This window comes from Symsagittifera roscoffensis, chromosome 10, assembly GCF_963678635.1.
Source record: "Symsagittifera roscoffensis chromosome 10, txSymRosc1.1, whole genome shotgun sequence".
Lineage (NCBI taxonomy): Eukaryota > Metazoa > Xenacoelomorpha > Acoela > Convolutidae > Symsagittifera > Symsagittifera roscoffensis.
The window spans coordinates 33,995,691-34,003,640 of NC_087071.1; the positions used below are offsets into that span (position 1 = coordinate 33,995,691).

The 7,950-nt window shown below is 33.3% G+C and overlaps 1 long non-coding RNA gene across 1 annotated transcript; it reads right to left on the reverse strand.

Moving 5' to 3' along the window:
- Positions 1–3,444: 3,444 nt before the first annotated feature.
- Positions 3,445–6,166, reverse strand: LOC134855568 (uncharacterized). The gene is made up of 3 exons (XR_010164506.1): positions 5,835–6,166; positions 4,337–4,427; positions 3,445–4,077 (listed from the first exon to the last, which is right to left on the reverse strand). It is a non-coding gene; the product is annotated as an uncharacterized LOC134855568 (long non-coding RNA).
- Positions 6,167–7,950: the final 1,784 nt, after the last annotated feature.

Here is a 7,950-nt window from a genome sequence, read left to right on the forward strand (position 1 = left end):
AATCTTTTAAAGATTCTTGCAAAATTCTTGCAAGATCTTGCAAGATAACCATCCTTGATCAACTAGTGTTCTACGGGATTCAGAGAATCACGCAAAGTACGCGTCGATGTTATAACTGCGAAGCACCAAACTTCACAAGGGACACCTGAACAACTGCCCAACAAAAATTCTTTTGTGCAACTTATGCGCCAGAGAAGCTAAAGGTGGGGGATTACAAGGAAAAGGGACCATCCGGGTAGACTTTGTGCACGCGGATCTGGAAACCAACAAGAGTAATCCGAATATGCGAGCGGTTACCACGATGAGCCAGTAGGATTGTTGAATAGCAAACAAACTGAACCATGGATTATTGGAATCGGGGATCTTTTGTTGTTTATTACTCTAAGCAGAACAGCTTGACGGTGAGCGCACCGAATGCAAAGGTTCCTTTTTGATTAATAGAAAACGACTTACGAAATTTTTATGCGAACAAATTGTCTAACTTTGTAATTTTTCATCAAATTTCTGTTTTGTCATGTTTAAGAGGAGTTTGTTTTTTTGTTAATTGAACTATGGATAAGTCCAAAAAAGTGCCAAAAATGGGGTCTAAATACGACAGCGATGTTTTCACCATTTTCAATTTCTGTCATCAATACAAAGACGCCTGGTTCAAAAAGTTTGAAAAAAGAGTTGTTCATCAAAATTTTGAAAAAATTCGAAAAAAAAACAACTGCAACAACAATTTTTTGTAAGAAGATATTCCTCTGAAAATTTCTTTTGAATATGTTTGTTTTCATTTAAAAAGCTTTAAAAACATTTAGTTCTCTCGTAGTTTATGTATTCAGATCAAATTGAGGTCATCTAGTTGTTCCATTTGGGTATTTTTTTATGAGCAGTATTCACGATTGGTTTTGGTCATTTTGAGTCATTTTCTTGAGTCTTAGTTTTGATATAAATGAAAGCCCTTTGGATGACAAAATGAGAATTAAAATTAAAAAAAATGCATATAACACAATTTTTGTGTGTAGAAACTGTATGGTAAGCTTTCTCTCATACTTTGAGAACTCTTTTCTGTACGTTTGAAATCAATTATAACTGTTTTATATCACGATCAGCTTAACCAATCTATTTTAAAGCATTTTTTTCAAAGGACTTTTACGAAACATCAAGAGGCCAAACTGTGCACTGGATAGGGGCAAAATTTGGTGTCTCTAGGTCTCTGGAGTCCAGAGGCAAGTCTATGAGCAAATTAAAAATTTGTCAGAGCAATCAGAGAAAACGAAAGAAAAAAGAAAACAAAGAAAATCCTTTGTGCAGATTCCACTTAAAATTCACAAAATACACAGTTTCGCGTCGTAATGATTGATATAATAAGATTTGCATAAAAATATGAAAGTTTTTATTGAAAATCAAAATTTTGAAACTCTCAACGAAATTGTCGCCTAAATTCTTTCATATGCAATAATTTTCTGTAATATGCAATACCAATTTTTTCAAAAAGTGCATTAAGAAAATCCTTTTTCCGAACTTTCGGTTACAATTTACTGAAAATAAACTGCTGAGTTCGGTATGATGAGTATGGCGAACAAACAAAACTTCTGTTTGGACTAAACTTCAAAACATCATGTAGCTTTGACCTTCAACTTAAAAAAGTTGAAAAATAAGGGCTATGATCCCGCATTGTAGTCTCATGGATAATAATCGCTTATGCAGGGTGTTTCAGATAGGTTCATTAAGTAAAACATTCTTTAGTTTCACGATTAACCACCCTACGAAACAAAAACAATTTTTTTTCGGGAAAACATACCCAAGATTTAGCCATTTTGTACCAATGAGTCAATGATTTAATTTAACACTTTTCACACGTTTTGCTTGATTTTGTTGAATTTTTCCAGCATTTTGGGCTGAACAAGAAACTACAGTTCTGAATTAAAACAGCCGGATGATAAGAACTAAATTTGAATTTTCAGCTTCGTTTTTCTCGATTTCAAAAAAAAATTGGTCAAATATGATGACGACAAAAAATGCTTTGATTTGTGCTAGCTTTTTTATGGTGCAATTTTCTTTCAGGTTTTGAACCAAAATTACAGGTTTCAAACGGATCAATAATTTTGTACAAAAATGAGGGGGGTACACAGGCTAAATTGTAGTATTCTTATATCAAAAGAGCTTTTGTCCTCCTCAATTTTGAAAAAAAAAAGAAATGACGGATTCGCTGGTGTAATTTTGGATGAAGCTGGTAAACTTCCAAGCAGTTTTTGTCCTCTTCAGTTTTTGGCCAAATACTACTGCAATTGAGAAAAACTAGTTTGAAAAGTCAGTTTTTTTTCATTTCATCAGATTGTTTCAATTCAGCACTAGTATCTTGTTCAGCACAAAATGCAAGGAGAATTCATTAGGCCGCAAACAAAAATGTGAACAAGTTGTTGAATTAAATTTTTGACTCATTGGGACCAAATTGATATATCTTGGGCAGGTTTTCCCGAAAAAAAATTTTTCGTACGGTATTCAACGTGAAACTAAATGGTGTATTACTTATTACATCTATCTGAAACACCTTGTTTAAACATTTTGCAGTCAGTATCCATAAAATTACAAAAATAACCCTTGAAATTAATTATAATCCTAATATTGTTTACGACAATATAGTCCCTCGAAATTGATTAAAATCCATTAACAAAGGGTTATTATCAAAATACTTTTTATATCAATCCCATTATTATAAATTTTTTGAGAAGTTATTGAGAAACTTTGCAAATTTTGCAAAATATATCATTTCCTTTTTTGTGCAAGTTATCCTGTTTTGTGCAGTTGCTACGGACTATGTTTCATAATTTTCCACAATAGTATTTTATGTATTTCAATTTCTCTACTTTTTCAATTTGACAGTTTAACAATTTAATTGACTGTTTTTTACCATCGCCATTTTGAAAATTGCCAGTCGCCCACTACCCCTCCCCCCACCGACTGCCCCTCCCCCACTCACCAAACCGCCCCTAAACTCCACCATCACTTCTATCAACCACCTCTCCAACCTTCCGCCTTCCCTCCTGTTTAGGCCACGCTTCCCACATTTTCTAGTTTAACAATTGGGTAAAACTGGGGTAATGTAGGTCAAAACTGGGGGGTTCTGTGTGTGGGGAGGGTAGATGAGGGTAGTGGTAGGGTGGTGGCGGGGGTAAGGAAGGTGGTGGAGGTAAAATGATGCGGGCTTAATTAGGGGTGTTAAATTGGGAGTGGGGGTGCTAATCTTGGAGCTCGGGTTCTGAATTTGCAGAACAATAAATTTATTGGTGTCTGCAAATATTCCACAAAATGTAATTTTTCAAAATTGCAGCCAAGCGTTTCAAGATTCTGCAGAAAAACATTCAATTTTGTGGCCTAAAAATTGATTCTACCGTCAAAATAATTGATTATAATGTATTTTAAAACATTGAAAATAAAAATGGTTATAATCTCCTGAAAATCGCGGTTTTCATGTTAGATCGGTCATGAAAACCGATTGAAAGGATTAAGTTTTTTGCGCAAATAATCCATTGCAATCATTTTCTTCCCATGAAACTTCAGTGCGAGATAGAAAAGAGGTTGTGACAAGTAGTTTCTCAATTATCTTCGATAATTGTGCTCATCCAGTGATAAAAGCGAGGAACATTCGTGAAGAAGCTTCCATTGTTACAGAGCTCTCCTGGAGTATCCACCCGACCTCTTGAGAAACTGAAAACTCCATATAGACATTTTGGGTTCAAAGTTCCGCACTCAAAAACATAGAGGGGACTTCCATCGTCAAAAAGACACATATTAGATCCTTCTGCTACACTTTCAACACAAACATTGTCATCTCGGCACAATCGAAGCTCGTGTGGTTTCGTGTTTGATTCAAACATGCTTTCATAAAAGAAGGTTTCTTGGAGGACGTTTGCTGGTATGTAATGGGTTCTGGAGGTTGAACCCCTACCACATGCGCCCAGAAGCTGAGGAGACGCATCAAAAGGTGGTAAATGGCTAGCGCATAAAGGTAAAATACGGAGGTGGTTCGGAATTGGTGCGCGGAGCTTTAAAAGTGCAATGTCATGGACAAATTCCTCACTCATTCGAAAACTAAAACAAATTATTGAAAAATTTTAATGGAAACCAAGAATCATTATATTTTCATCAAAATCATAAAAGATAAAACTTGACGTGTTTCTTGGGTATCAAGGTGCTGGCAATTTGTTAAGTGTGTGTGTAGATTTTTGGGTTTAAAAATCAAGGTTTAACTTTTGTCATTAGCAGTTTTCTATTTATGAAGACAGCACTGAATTAATTTATGTAAAAACAAATGTTTTGTTTCAATTGGACAGCAAACGCTTTTCCTTACCCATTAGCAAGAATTTTCTTTTCCACTCTATACTGCTGGTTGTATCTTGAATCCAGCACAAAATATCCAATTTCTACAAAAATATCACGCGCTGAAACAAGCAAAATTATTATAAAGATGTAGAAACATTTGTAGGAAAAGTAAACTGGGTTCCTTAACTTTTTACGACAACAGAGAACAAACCCTATTCGTTCAAGGAGTCTTGTCTTCTTATCAAAATACTGCAAGCAGATCTTCCTTGCCGAAAGCCTATTTTAGCAAGACCCTTAAAGATAAAATATTTTCTGTGGAAAAAAACTTTACGCGCTAAGACAAACTATAGCGTTTGTGGAAGAAGAAAACAAAACAGTGAAACTTTCATATACTTAGTTTTATCATCTCATCATAATTTTTCATTGTCTCTTTGTAAACACAACAAACAATACACGCAAACAAGCTAGTTGATTTTTTGATCGAAATTGTGACATAAATACTCGAAAAACAAATTTCAACGGCTAGAAATGCGAAACTAGAAGGACTATTCCAATAAAAATAGAAAAAATATTATAAAATCTCAAAACTAAAAACAGAATTTTTCACATAGCAGAAGCTGGATTTTTTTGATTTATATAAAATTAAATATCCATGCTTTTTCCTGTCGTCCAGAATTTTTTTTTTTAAGAAAATACTTCAAAATGGCAAAATATTTATCTTAGCAAGTTTTTCAAGGAAACCCTTATATACCAAAATTTTGGAATATCTTGCCAAATACTCCTTCTTGATCGAGAGGAACACGAAAAGGACTGAATTTTGCATTTTTTGATAAATTCGTCTAAAATTGATTGGTGAAAGGAACATTCCGAGTTCTCCTACTATACTGGATTGCCCTGCTGAAATTACTTGCCTTCCAGATCATTGTTGACTGTCCCACAAAAAAGCCATACCTATACAAAACTAAAAACTCTCATTTAGTACGACTATCAAAAAAGTAATCAGATGAAAAAAAAGGACTTCAATCAAATTTTAATTGGTTGAAATTGATTACATTTCAAAACTGGAAGTATTTCATTCGGGCTGGCTTACAACTAATTTTTATTGATCTCATTTGAAAATGCAAAAATTTATGTTTTTTGTCTTGCTGCATGTTCTTTTGAGAGATTTTAAATTTGTTTTAAAAAATCTAATTTTATTTTTACCTATCTTTTTCTAATTTGTTTCATATCAATTAGAATAAAAAATTTTAAAGATATTTTGGAACTGTTTAAAGACTTGTGTCTGGAAACAAGGAATATAAAGACACCAAATTGTGCGCCTAAGCAGTGCAGAGTTTGGCCTCTTAATGACCCTCAGATCAAAAAACGCTAAAGTATTCCCCTGACAGCTAGATTTTTAACTTGTTGAAACTAGTTAGAAAAACTTGAATTGAAGTTTCGTCTTAAATCATTTTTCAGATAAAAAACTTGTAATAAAAATAATAACTACATTATCGTTTTTAAGATTTCTTATGCCTATAAATTACCATCAGACGAGTAAACACAGTGAGCAGCAGTTACCAGCCAGTTCTCAGCCACGATAGATGCACCACACGGGTTTTCCCCACGTCGAAAAGTGAGAGACGCAAAAAACGGCCTCTCAAGCGGCGCGTCAAACCCATTGACTATTAATGAACGTTTTTTCTCCTGAGATAAGCTTTCCTTGAAATCGGCATTTTCCGAAAAAGTTATGCATACAATATTTGTGAAACATAAAAATAACAAAAGCATAAAGCGAAAAAGCCCATTAATATGCATTATTTGATAACAAACTCAGAACGCGAAAATTGAGAATTGATGAGGTCAAAGTATTTACCAGAGAAACTATATAGCCATTATAACAAAGCAAACAACAAACATAAATAAGCCAAAAGTCAAGTTAACATGACATTTTAAATAAAATATTGAAAATTCAGAGATTGCTTCTAAAGCTGTCAATATTTCTGGTTTTCTTCATAAATATTGATTTAATGGTAATTATAACTCGGCAATGACCTCGTCACTGAAAGCGTGATACAATTTTGGATCGAAACTCTTAATTTGAAATTTCAAGGTAAAAATTTTCGAAATTCCAAAGTCACCTAGTAGTTACCAAACTTTAATTGGCTGTATAACTTTCTAAGTTGGTTTATTTCAAAAGCAAAACAAAAGAAATCAAATTGATCGACTGAAAAACAGCGGGGGCACAACAGCGGTTCGCCGTGATGAGCTGTACATCTCGTATGTTGATCCTTTCCCTCGAAAATAAAAAATGGTCTTATTCTTGAAGTTCACAAAAGAAACAAAGCTAGACGGTTTCTGTGCAGGTAACACAGAATTTTCCGAGCATATTCATAACAACTACAAAAAACTATCTTTTGTTTTTTGTCCAATTTGAAAATGTTATTTGTACGCTGTGAGATGAAAAATTTATATACAAAGGTGTAGAGGAAAAGTGAACTCAAAACAGTCGCAACATTTTTTCAAAAAAAAACTTATAACAAACAAAAAATTGAAGAAAAAAATTTCAAACTTTATATTATTTTTGACTTTTTGGGTAGCGCCAAGTTAAATTACATTTTTGCTTAGGACAAGCTTTAAAATTTTTTTTTGTTAAAATTGTTATTTTTTAGCTGAAAATTAATTTTTAGATAACGAAAAAAAAAGTTCATGCAAGTTGAGTCTATATTTTGGACCTCAGAGAAAAAAAAATTGGCTTAAAAACGAATTAAAATACTTTAATTCAATTTTGTCTAATGATAAAAGCATAAAAACCAACCAAAAAAGCTTCTTCGGTCCTTGTTTCATCAAAGCCAAAAAGAAAATATTTTTCTTGTACCCATACTTAATTTTTTCCAAGCGTCGAACTCCCATATATGCCTCCATACAAGCAAAGTATTCATGCAATTCCATTTACGGAATAAATGCTACTCATGCGATTTATTTTGTTGAATAATGCTATTTATTAAATCTCTTTTGCACCCGTCAAATTAAACCATCAGAATGTATGGCCATCAGTTTTTGTCAACCCGAGTCGGTGATTCTGTCAAACAAACTAGAGGCGGCAAATTGTGAGTTGCTTTAAATAATTATTGTTCCAACTTTCGTATCGAAAGTAACAAAATATTTGTGCTCGGGGTGGTTTTTTCTTCTTCAGACAATTTTCGACTTTTTAACTAGCCATTTTTGACGGAAAAATCGTAAGCGTCTGCAAAGTGTTGATGTCTTGAGCTTAAATTCAAAAAGAATTTTTACCTGTTATTTTTTTTTTGTTAGTTTATGTGGGTTTTAAGATTTCCATTTTGGCCAATTTGGGTCAATTAACGATTGATATACTTTGCACTATTACCGCGTGAGCGGGGATTTGTTCCGTCTTAGAAACTGTTCCAAATTGGTTGAAGGAAGCTTATTTGCTATAATTAATGTGTTACTAGCGAAATCTACCATTTTGAACTTTATAAAAAAAGTCGAAAAAAAAGTCTCAATTTAAGAAAAAATTCATTTTATTTTTGTATATTTAATTTTTTCATGTTATTAAGGCGCCATAGAACTCAAAAGGCAGCCGGAACATTCAGGGCTTTGACCTGATACGAGCAGTTTGGTTTAATTTCAAGCTCTGTGAAG